Source organism: Amphibalanus amphitrite, unplaced genomic scaffold (genome assembly GCF_019059575.1).
Source record: "Amphibalanus amphitrite isolate SeventyFive unplaced genomic scaffold, NRLGWU_Aamphi_draft 000278F_arrow, whole genome shotgun sequence".
Lineage (NCBI taxonomy): Eukaryota > Metazoa > Arthropoda > Thecostraca > Balanomorpha > Balanidae > Amphibalanus > Amphibalanus amphitrite.
The window spans coordinates 367,729-380,551 of NW_024881773.1; the positions used below are offsets into that span (position 1 = coordinate 367,729).

General features: G+C 46.3%; 1 protein-coding gene across 1 annotated transcript in view; it reads right to left on the reverse strand.

Moving 5' to 3' along the window:
• Nucleotides 1-3,113, reverse strand: part of LOC122387227 (zinc finger protein 239-like) — a 76,543-nt gene extending 73,430 nt beyond the window's left edge. Inside the window, exon 1 of the mRNA XM_043377204.1 lies at nt 3,092-3,113. The gene's annotated coding sequence lies outside the window, so the exon portion shown is untranslated. The remainder of the gene's footprint in view (nt 1-3,091) is intronic.
• Between the last annotated feature and the right edge of the window lie 9,710 nt (nt 3,114-12,823).

The following is a 12,823-nucleotide window of genomic DNA, read 5'->3' on the forward strand; positions in this document are numbered from 1 at the left end:
AATTAAGTTGGTTAGGTGACGTTTGCCATGGTGACGGTATTTAGATCATATAAGGTGTTTGTATTTAAATAAGGCCTTCAGAAGTTGCGCGAATATGTAGTTAACGCTGTGCAATCGATAAGCAGATCGCTATGCAATGACTTAGATTGCGCTATTATCTGTGAATGCTCTGCGGTATTGATAGATTAGCAAAAATAGCAAAACACATATGCGACATATAGCGATATTGTACACAGACAGCCGGCCGCGCCAGCTCGCCGCCGGCTAGAAGGTGGCCGGCCTTGCGACTGCGTGAAAACGTATAAAAAGGCGCGTGTGACGCACGGGCGAGAGATTCGTGCCCGAGGTCCCGACGCAGTGTGGTCTTCTTTGCGATCATGTAAGTACTTGGGCAGTTCCGGCCTTGGTGGAAAGGCACGGGCTGGACTCTGGCTATACAAACCCTAGTCTCCAAGGGTCTTAGGACCGGCGGATTGAGAGGGTTTGTGAGCCTCTGTCCTGTTCGTGACCGCTGCCGCGGCCGAAATTACGACTCAAGCACCGCCACACACGTACACACACTTGCGTAGGATATTTGCTTGTAGGTTAAAGGGACCATCCCACCTTAACATTAGTTTTGAGTTGAGATAGCCAAGTTTGCGGCCAGGCTCAGAAACCACCATTTATCCTGGTCGCAACCCCCGCAGGTTTATGGTGTTCAAGAAATTTCTTCCCTTTACTTGCAGGGTGGGACCAGCTTAGTCCCTATCTCTTAACCATTAGCGGTTTTTCGATGACGTCAGCAGTCATTTCAACGCCCGCCATTCCTTGAACCCGAGTTTTGCTGACCTTGAGCTCCCTTTTTTATCAACGTGAAATCCGTCGTCGGCGCTGACATGAGAAAGCCTATTGCTTTTCATTTTAATTTGAATATTAGAAGATACCCACCACTGGAACTTGGACTGATATTATACCAAGGCCGAATATGATCAAGCTGCCTGCTATATCTGGAGCTTGGTGTTCAACTTCAACATGGAATAAAAAACAAAATATCAAAGCAAACTGGATATGGTACTGCAAGTGAAAGTCCAAAGAAATTTGAAGAGCTGACAATTGACATTAATTCTTTTCCTGTAAGGTTTCCATATGGAAATCACACCATGAAGAAATATGTTTGATGTTAACAGTTGAAAGGGGATTGATCTTCCAGTTTTGACGAAAGACGCTGCTGACTGTCTTTGGAAAAGGATGTCGGCATGAGGTGCAATTGTGCTTGTGAAGTGGTTATAACTGGTCTTTTCACAGTATTAAATTAAATGTGCCATTGCAGCCAAGTGTGTTATCATATAAGGTAAAATCAAAACTACAATGTTGGTTTTACGAGCATTGAGAAGGCTGGTAGGTAACACCTGCCTGTGCTCGTAAATCACATGCTGCCAAAGTATTCTAAATTAATTTTATCATACACTTTTGTTGTCCAGAATGGTTGCACTATTGTTTGGTATCATATTATTCCATGTAAATATGGTAGTGTAAAGTCCGACCAACATGTTACCAGATTTGAAGCTGTTACGTTACCTAAGTACCTGTTTTTTACTGGCGTGGTGAATGTCACCTGGATTTTGTTTTGAGGTGCAGACCTTGTAACTCTGACTACATGGGTTTGAAACTATTATCTATTCTGTTTTTACTGGCCTGGTGAATGGCGACTGATGTTCGTGGATGGCACTGAAACAAATTTTGAGTGTCATGTACAGTGTTTTAATACAATGCTGAGGGCTGAAAGTTGTCTTGTTTAGAGTGGTGAACGTTCAGGATATGCCAGCCACCATGGTGGGTCAGAGTTAATGTGTTGCAACTTGCAGTCAGTTCGGCTTCGGCAAGCACATGGATGGGCATACGCATCAAGACCTGCTCTGCCATACTTTCAGCCAATTTTACCTAGGTAAGTCTTTTCTTTTTTTCTGCCAAAAGCTATGACATTGTGAATTTCAGTGCTGTGGCCTGTGTGTAGCTTTCAGGAAAGCAATTCTTAATAAAGCTCTGATAAAGTGCAAAATCAGCAATGCAGCCCTCTATTACATTTTCTACAACATCTTACTTGTTCCTTGCATGGAGAGAAAAATGCAATGTTATGAATTCGTTTATTCACATAATTTGACAAGCATGCAGTTACCTGCTACTATCACTGCACAAAACAGAGCAGAAAACATAAGTTGATCAAACACAAGACACAACAGAAGTTTACAACATAGGGCTGCCGAACCTGCTTCCTCCCACCACAGTTGATGCCATTTCCTAGCCTGGCTTGATGTGAGCACTGAATAGCTGCTCTGTCTAATTACAGCTCACTACCATTCAACTTAAACTACTATCTTTAAAGTAAGAGTGAGAGCGTTCAGTGTTCATAGCAGCTCGACAGACGACAGACAACAAACATCTTGACAAACCAACCAGTATTTGATTTGGCTAATGATTTATGTGCTTGTTGTATCATGGCCAAACTACTTTAACAGCAATAATCCCTGTTTCATCTTGATCTTGCTTTTATTTCCATTTGAACTCAGATCTTGAAACAATCATCTGAAGTGATATCATCTACTGGCTTCTGTTTCTCTTGAAAGAAAGTTTAAACAACAATGATAAACTAAGGCAGGAGATGTGAGTTGTGGCAGTAGATTTTTGATTCAACATATGTCAACCTTATATTGCTTGAGACCTCTGTGACAGACAAACAAATATTTATAGTTTTTTGATAGTTTGGATTCTTGGCTTGATTTAGCAGATCAGCTGTGAACCTTGACTTTGAAATCACATAAATGTCATGGTACCCGAACGAATCCTCGCATGACATTTCTTCGTAGCACAATTTTTCGTCCGCATTTCTTCGTCTACAAATCTTCGTCGGTGCATTTATTTGTCCCTCAATGCTTACTTTTGCATATAGGTATTTGCGTTGAAGAAGAAATGCGAGCCGATTTTCATATACCCTGATGCGAGACAAAGTAATGGGATACGAATAAATGCCCTGACGAAGATTTGCAGACGAAGAATTGCGATACGAAGAAATGCCATAAGAAGATTGTCCTGGAATCCTTTATTGCATATTTACGTCTGGACAACGAGTTGCGTTGGAGAGGCCGGAAATAGTGGCGATTTCAGGACCGCAAGAATGGACCGTCATTGGAATGATTCTTTTTTAAACCGTGCACTGTTTTCGGCCGGAATTTAATAATTACTACAAAACATTTTGTAATTACGTTTCCACCAAGAATGAATGCCATCAGGGCTAATTTTTTACTACTTTCTTATTTTGTCAAGAAGCATATAGTGCTGTCATATTGCAGTTTTAGCGCGTTTGTTACAAAATATGAAGCGAAAAGCGTCAGTGTATATCAATATCAATATTGTTCACTATTTCATTTGTGCCTTCATGTCAGTATTGAAGGTGGATCATTAAATTTTCAACGCAGTTTACAAACAAGCATTTGGTCTTTCTCGTACATAAGCAGTGGCTAAGAAAAGGTTGATCAATCCTGAAGTTCAGTCATCGTACCTCAACTTAGCAGCAAGATCCCCAAGGACAGAGGATATAATATATTGTATACATGTCCTGTAAATCAAAACAAACAAGCATTTGGTCTTTCTTGTATATAAGCAGTGGCTAAGAAAAGGTTGATCAATCCTGAAGTTCAGTCATCGTACCTCAACTTAGCAGCAAGATCCCCAAGGGCAGAGGATATATTGTATACCTGTCCTGTTAATCAAAACATTTTTGTGCCTGCAAAGGCTTAAGTTATCTGTGGTGTGTTCGGACTTTGGAGTTAGGCTATATGGCCATTTTTGTTGTATGTTTATGTGGAGATTGAATATAACTGACACTGTGCTTGTTTGTATACTTACTATCGTCAAACAGGGAACAGCACATTCACATAACATACTCACCTAGCACCTAACTCATAGCTGTACCCTGCAGGATCTGTACTTGTTCATGTCTCGAGCATTAACAAAGCACTTAAGTAGCTTAGTAATCATTTCCACATTTTCTGAGCATCTAACATGACATACAGCAGTGCTGAGCAGCTTCAGAGAAGAAACACTTTAAATGCACAGACTCACACTAGCCACCCAATGAGCCAATTCCTCAGTTGACTGTTTCCCTGGATGCAGCTTGGCAATGTGAGCTAACTTTTGGCAAGTTGAAGGTTAGCAGGTAAGATTGAGTTAGGGTGAGTACTGAGTACCTATCTATAACTGGGTGCTACTGCTATGCAGGTCTTGGGTAGGCTGCAAATATGTACGTGATGATTGAGGTTAGGTCAGCTGTCAGGTTAGTCAGGTATGCTCATTGCTCAGGTCACATTTTTATGGACACTTGGCAAATTAAAAAAAAAAAACTAACAATCTAATCTAAGCTAACCTGACTAAACATACACAACTACTGACTATAGGAACTAAGCACCTACCTACTTGTGCCTACATCTCATACCATGTCAAAGTAGAGTTCCTTGGTGGAAGATTACCATCAGTACTTTTTATCCCAACCCTGTGATGAAAACTAATACTTCTAAGCTCTGAGTCAGTACTTGCCATCCACAGGAAGAAACGCTGAGGCTGAGAGCTTTGCCATTGTATATTGGACCAATAATCACTATCACGAATGACTATGAAGTATGAACACATTATATGATCACATCGTTGCATGGATTGTCACATTGACAATTTTACTACAATCCTTTTTCAAGAAATACAGTGATGATTAACATCAAAATCAACATAAAGTGGATTTAGTGATCCAAGCTTTCTCCTCCAGTAGCAATGGAATGATCGCATGTTTCATTTGCCAGCCAGAGTACCTGATGCACATTATACAATCTGCATAGCATCTAAGCATACTGCATAGTAAAACTGCCCAAGTCCATTCATTCTAGATTTCTAACTTGATAGTTAGCACTAATTTATCTTGCTGTTGTAAGTTATCATTCAATATTCATACCAATACATGAATATGCGCTCATCAGTCAACATTTTCTGGCATGATCCTGCTCAGCGTGCTCTTCAGTATTGCTCCAAGGTCTGCAATATTATAGCTTGTTTTTGGCCAATAAGCTCTTTTAATTTAACTTTTTCTTGCTGATATATGAGCCCGATCAACTTTCGTTTATCAACCAAAATTTCATAACCTGTTCAACTTTGACTTGATATCAATATTGATATTGCTCAGGAGGTGCGCCTCAGGAGTCAGGACCTCTGTCAGCCTCCTGGATACTTCAGATTGTTTTCAGTCAACATGCTTCTTATATATGATATAAGTCAATCTTAAGGGATTCAAAACATCCAACAAAACGACGTACAAGAGTAAGAAAACCACCAGATAAACTAAAAATGGCCTTGGAACAGAGCCAAGTGGTGCTCCATTTGTTTGTTTACAATGATTGTAGTGCTGATGTATTTTTAGGACTCTGAACGTCGGCTTATAAAAAAATGAAACGTTTTTACAAACGTTGTAAGGCAAGTAATATTTATCTGAAAGAACTAAAATATTCAAAAGCCAAACACTATGAAATACATGAATCGGAACGAAAAAGTAACCCAAAAATCCAGCCTAATCACCGGCTCCTAAAACTGCAACAAAATCAGCACTTTTCCCCGCAACTCGTTGTCCAGACGTAAATATGCTATTGGCCATCATATATTGACCTTGATAAGATAAACGCATCATTCGCGCAATATTTGTCGCACTTTGATACCAAACTATTGCTTCCAAATGCCGACGTAAAGAAAACCTTTACGTGACGTCATAGAAACAGCGGAGTTCCCAAAAAGTAAACAAAAATAAAAGTCTTATATCTCGAAAACGGGTGAACATTTTCCGGTAAAATTTGGTAGATGTTCATTTTCGCTCTTTGTGATTCACGCTACATCACTTTTATGCCAGTTCATTAACTTTTTTGAAGGTGGGAGGGTCCCTTTAAGGCTGCGGTACCGTGACTAGTTAAGGTGTAACATGATGGTTCTTGTATCATGGAACATGACTCAGTTTATTTCGGCTCTTCTGGCAAACATCTTTGGCTTGTACTGGGTCAGTTCTACCCTTTGGCGATATTCAGTTGGTGTTATTATTTGGCTTGATTCTTGTTTCGATGGTCTCGAAATGGTTTTGGCACTTTGGCAATTTTAGCAAGGCACGGTTACCGTGACCCTGCTCACTTTGGCTTTTTGTTGTTCGACTTGTTTCGGCCTTATTCATTCGTCTTTTGATTCATTCATCTTTTATACGTTTCGGCTTTTAATACAATACATATTTAGTTCGTATACCTACACGTTCTTTCTCGAGGCTGGGCAACGAATGTGGGAACACGGGCAGTATGACAACTCGGACAAACGGGCTGGTGGGTCTCCAGCAAACAGTCGATCAGTTAATGCCCCTAGACCACAGCAGTTGGTAAAGTTTCAGCTCACCCCTAGACAACGGTTATTGGTTGACGGTTACAGGATTGTACAGTGTTAAGACGATACCCCTAGACAACGATGAGTAGGATTGTGCAGACTGCAGATGGTACAGATTAGAAAACACCCCTAGACACACGAGTAATAGTAATAGCAGGAACAGCAACAACAGCCAGTAGGCGTGCCTGTGCCTATCCGCACACCCATCCACACCTCTCCATACATCCTCCTCCTTCTCCCAATTATCCTCATCCTCCTCCCAACCCTAACACCACTTTTAAATTCACACTGGTGGCTCGGTCCGGGATGTGATCTTAATCAGCTCGATTAAGAGACCTGGACAGGCTCCTACTGGCTTGTAGAGGTGCTTGTTTTGTTTAACGGTTTTCATGTGCCCGGCCTCCCGCCGGTGAAAGTAATCACTAGGTCCGTTAGGGTTCACGGTACCGCGAGCCGAAGGTCAAGGTCAGACAGTCAGGGTCACTGAACGGACACCGCCACAACACACGCACACGCAGTGGCGGATCCTGGGGGGGGTCCACGGGGTCATGACCCCCCCCAAAAGGTCTGAGAGGGTCATTTGACCCCCCCCAAAAGCCGAAGACCTAAATGCGCTATAGACGCCGTCTTGCATGCTCAAAATCACATGTCAAACACTTCTGAGCTAATACCTTTGTTTTTCTGGATCGTGTTGCGTGAAAAGGCGTATTGAAGGCCAGAATCTTACTCATTTTTGTCTCAACCGTGCGAGCACCAGGGGATGATCCAGGAAAACTCCAAGGGGATGGTCATGAATTTAATTCGTGGTGCCCCTACCTATACGCAAAATTAAAAACTCAACGGATTTCGGCCACTTAATTTTGGTGATGTCCTATTTCCATTTTTTTATTTTGTTTGTTTTATTTTTAGTGCCCCTGGGCCCTGGCAGGTCAAAATCACGTCGGAGGCGAAAGAAATTCACTGGAATCCCAAAAATCACGTCAGGACATTCAGGGCACTCTGACCAGCCTGACAGCTAGGGCCCTTCTTACTTCCTGGGGCCTCCAGTGAATAACCGCTAGTGTCTGTGTCGGCCCCTCTGACTCCTCAGTAGGTAGGAGGCCCTCTGTAGAGGAGACCCTCTGTGGAAAGGAGACCGCCTGAATGCAGAAGGCCCTCTGAAGAGAGGAGACCCGCTGTAGAGAGAAGGCCCTCTGAAGAAAGGAGGCTCTCTGTAGAGAAGAGGCCCTCTGAAGAGAGGAAGCCCTTTGCAGAGATGAGGTCCTCTGGCTCTTTGAAGAGAGGAGGTCCTCTGTAAAGGAGGCCCTCTGAAAGGGAGAGACCCTCAGTAGAGAGGAAGCCCTCTGTAGAGAGGAAGCCTTCTGTAGTTAAGAGGCCCTGTGAAAAGAGGAGGCCCGCAGTAGAGATCGGTGGTCCTCTGTAGAGAGGAGACCCCCTCTGTGTTTTGACAAATGTTTTTGCAAATTTTTCGCGGCGCTTCGCGCCGCCGATTCATGTACATACGTACAGGTCAATATGAAATCGTGACTGTAATTACATAAACCAACCGTGTCAAATTGAATCAGAATTCATATGTGTACTGTGAAGAAACTCCGGCTTGTACTGCCATGCTAAAAGGGTGGTAAAATTTGTGTTTTGGAGCGGAGCTGTGTTTTGACACATTCTTTTGCAAATGTTCTCGGCGCTTCGCGCCGCCGATTTATACACCAATCAATAAGAGAGATCGTGACTGTAATAACACCAACCGTGTCAAATTGAATCGGAATTCATATGTGCACTGTGAAGGAACTCCGGCTTGTACTAGCATGCTAAAAGGGTTGTAATATTTGTGTTTTAGAGCTGTGTTTTGACAACTTTTTTCAAATTTTGCGGCGCTTCGCGCCGCCGATTCATACACAGGTCAATAAGAGAGATCGTGACTGTATGCTACTAATGCATTGGGCATTAGACTAATGCATAAGTGAGGTAACTATATCTACTACTTCTGGGTTTTTAAGTCGGTCGATCCGCCCCCCCCCCCCCCAGTAAAAAAATCCGTGGCGACGCTCCTCTATAGGTGGGTTTCACTAACTAAAACTACTGAGCCGAGTGACTTACGATAAAACTTCAACTCAGAAACGACGAAGATCAAATGTCATTTGATCTCGACATACTCGCTCCCTACCCCCCCCCCCCCGGTCGTCAGAATTCATTCATCAGACCTGGCATGTCGGCCGACTGGTGACCCCCCCCAAAACGTTCCCCTAGATCCGCCCTTGCGCACACGGGACTGGGGGAGGGCTGCGGGAGGGCGTTGACCTCATGACCCCACCGCACGGCGGTGGTGGTAAACGCCGCCCACAGCTTGAGTCCAAAACCTTTTTCAGCTGTTGGTGTGTTGGCGTAAGGCGTGTATGGCATGATATTAATATGCTATGTATGCTGTGTGTCCCGACTCCCGCCCCGTGTTTTGTGTTCATTTTTCTGACAGGCGCCTAGACGAAGCAGTGTCCCGACTCCCGTCTTGTGTTTAATGTTTATTTTACTGAAAGGTACCTAGTTGACGCAGAGATGGGGTTAGGTATAGCGAAGGGGTGACATTACCATTCCAGACAGTAATGAATAACCCCCAATAGTAAGATTAAAGCGGACCCCCCCCCCCCCCCTCAGGCCAGAATCTTCAATCCTAACAAGACGAACCGACAAAGTGTGACGAATCGCGACTGACCATGGACTTTTACTTTTCCCTTCCTTCAGCATGGACGGAGACGGACAGACGCCTCCCCACGGGGATGAGACGGCTATGGCGTCGCCCCGACCGACGCTGCCGCCGACTCCGACCCAGGACGAGTTGGCTCAGTCATCGGCCCGACCGACGACGCCGCCGACTCCACCCATGACCTCCGACGATGACGGGGACTCGGAGGCGGGGTCGGAGACAGCTTACGAGCTGTCCCCGACCCAGCCCGTATGGGACCTCTCCCAGCGGGTCGGAGAGGTGGTGCGGTGCGCCTCCCCATGGTCGGACGAGTCGGAGGACTGGGGGACAGAAGCGGAGGAGGAGGAGTTTCGCGTATTTTTACTCTCCCTCTTCGAGGAGGAGGAGACCACCCTAACGACTTCTCCGACTCCGCTTGTAATTGACACTGACTGATGACGAATAAAAGGGTCAACCAACGACCCAAGACAAGTGTTTATGAGCATGGATAGGGACGAACAGAGGACTACACCTACTTTATAACTAACTGAATTAGACAAACGACAGTGTAAACAGACATAACGGCAACGTAATAAGTAAAGGAGGACGGTACACTGCGTAATGACACCTGACAAGACGAATTAGAAAGACGTATTAGAGTGAAAGACCTGACCTGAAAGATGGGCATGGTATGATATGCGGCACTAGATACCTGACGTAGGCACCGGGGAAATGTGACGGTGATACGGGACGACTCGGCAGCCACGAGGTGGTGCCACCAGCGCGTTGACACACTACGGCTGGCATGAGGTCACCTGGCGATCGGGTACTTGGAGTGTCCGGACGTAGAGTCTTAGATAGGAGACCAAACCACCCCACTCTACGGGCCGGGGACAGCGTATACGGGGCGAACCCCCCTTGGGCAATACGCGCTACGCGGCGGCGCCTGATCAGCGAGCCCCGTAGTTTTGGACACGGCCAGTGACGAGGCGCCAGGGGGTACAGATTGCATAAGGGTGGTGTCTGTGATCCCACGACAGTCATTACATGAGAGGTATTAGTTGCCACTTCGTTTCCGTTCTTTTCCTTGTTCTAGAGAATGGGAAACCCGGATGGTGTGGAGGCGTCTGCCCGAGTGGGGAAGACGGAAGGCGTGGGCAGCCCACCCACGGCCCCTCCAGCGCCGGGAGGAGACGAGGAATATTATGACCTGGCCGAGACCGAGGTCCCGATGGACAGCCTAGCACGAGGCAGCGACACCCGTAATCTCACGGGACAGCCTGGAGCCGGACAAGGTCAGTTCCGATCACCTGTGATGGACGGGGGGATGGTCGGTGTTCGCAATGCACAGGGTGGTCCCGGGAGAACAACAGGTCAGGATGACTCGTTCATCTTGCGCAATTTACCCTTCTTCAAGGGTGAATACAATGGTACAGCGGTTACAGACTGGGTGCAGAAAATAGAGATGTTGATGAGGCTCACAGGAGTCCCTGATAGTGACATTTTAGCCCTGTTACCCCTGCGGGCCGAGAGTCAGGTCGTGAGTTTCCTGGAAGGTCTGCGCAGTCGGCTGACTCCCTCACAATTTACTTGGTCCAAAGTAAAGCAGGCCTTACTGAAACAGTATGGAGGTATCTCAGACTCGGCTAAACTCGTTACCAAGCTTCATTCGACTAGGATGGGGCGTGAGACGCCGGTGCGTAAGTTCGCACAAGAGGTGGAGCGGCTCGCTCGACTCGCCTATCCGGAATTGGCTGGTGATCTGGGATCGGAAGAACAACGGGCGGTGCAGAGAGGTATACTCAATCGCATTGCCCTAGAGCAGTTCATCTCTGGCCTACCTCCGATGCTGAGCCGTGCCCTAGCGGAGCGGCAGATCACAGACTTCGATGAGGCTGTCAACCTGGCTGCCCATTTGGATGAGGTAAACTCCAGATATTTCAAGCGATCGACCATTAATGCTATGTATGAGACTGCCAATCAAAACGGAGAAGATGGCGATGATTCTGGCTACCGTTGCGACACCAACCGTAGGGGACATCAACAGAACCGGAGCAAGCCGACCCGGAGTAACAACCGACCCAGGCAGCAGGGACCAGATGCATGCCCCTCAGGATCCGGATCGGATATGGAGCGGATGCGGTGCTATCAGTGCGGAATGCCTGGTCATCTGCGGGCCCAGTGTACCCAACGGAAGCCCCGTGCAAAGTGCTTCCGATGTGGCTCTCTGGACCATCTGATTGCCGAGTGTCCCAGGTGCCAAATATGCATGGAGGAGGGACACCCCAACCAGCCTTGCCACAATGTCCTGTGCGCATTGTGCAAGCAGAAAGGTCACACTGCCAACAACTGTTCAAAAAACTCGAAGGGCCATCCCACTCACCCCACCACCAGTTAGCGCTTCTCACGGCCAAGCAACATCAAGTCTACGCACTGGTGGACAGTGGTGCTTCACACTCAATCATTAGCGAAAATTCTTATCATCAGATGTCAGATCAACCCTTACAGACAGCAAATCTTTCTCTTAAATCAGTCACAGGAGATTCCCTTGAGATCATCGGATCCGGAGAGGTTACGTTCAACGTCACGGGAAAACTTGTGATTACACATCAGTTCACAGTGGTCAAAAATATGGGGCCCTACGAGGCCATTTTAGGCCTTGACTTGCTCTCCCACCCCAAGTTGATGATCCACCATGATCTGTCAAACTTCCTTTTATACGTTCAAGGCAGCCCCGTTCGTTTATTTGATGCCCAAGGGTACCAACCATGCTCAGTTCTCATCCCCGTTACGATTAGGAAACAGCAGACCGTAGAGCCCCGATCAATTGAATTACTCGAAGCTGAAGTCAACCTCAGTGATCTATCAGAGAACGAACGTTCACAGACACTTCACGGTCCATTAGAGTTTAGCCCGCAACCCCACACGTCCGGAGGCCCAATCATCCTAGGAGGCATATGCGAACTGCAAGGTCAACAGAGTAGCACACATCTCATGGTCGGAGCAGTGAATGAAGCAGCGGAGGAGTTCCAGTTCGAGGAGAATACGACTATTGGTTTTTTAACGCCAGTCAATGCGCTTCCTTATTCGGACGTAGTCGCAATGACAACGCCGGAGCGGGAGCCGGGAGAAGCCAAGAAGCAGCACCAGGAGCAGAGAGAGATGGAGTCCACCAAACGAGACCCTGAGAGGGAGTGTCCGGCATCACCGTCAGACAAAGGAATCCAGCGGACGGACCTGTCAAAAGATCAGAAGGAATTCCTTGACGCCTTCAAGTATGGCCAGCAGCTCACGCCTGAACAGCTAGAGCAGGTACAGGACCTTCTCTTGGAATATCGAGACTGTTTTGCGTTGGAAGGAGACCCACTAGGACTCTGTCCAAGGATCACACATGACATCCAAACCCTGACGGATGACCCGGTAGTCTCCCAGCCGTATCGGGTACCAAAAGCATTGGAGCCAGAAGTGAAGAAAATCATTCAAACCATGCTCGACAAAAATCTGATCAAAAAGAGCAATTCCGAGTACAGCTCACCCGTGGTGTTGGTGGAAAAACCCGACAAAAGCTTGCGACTCTGTGTCAACTATCAGAAACTGAACGCGATCAGCAAGAAGAGGACATTCCCCTTGCCCAACCCAGATGAATTACTTGGGAAGATCAGAGAGAATCACCCCAAGTGGTTCAGTTCATCAGACCTCGCAGCAGCCTTTCACCAG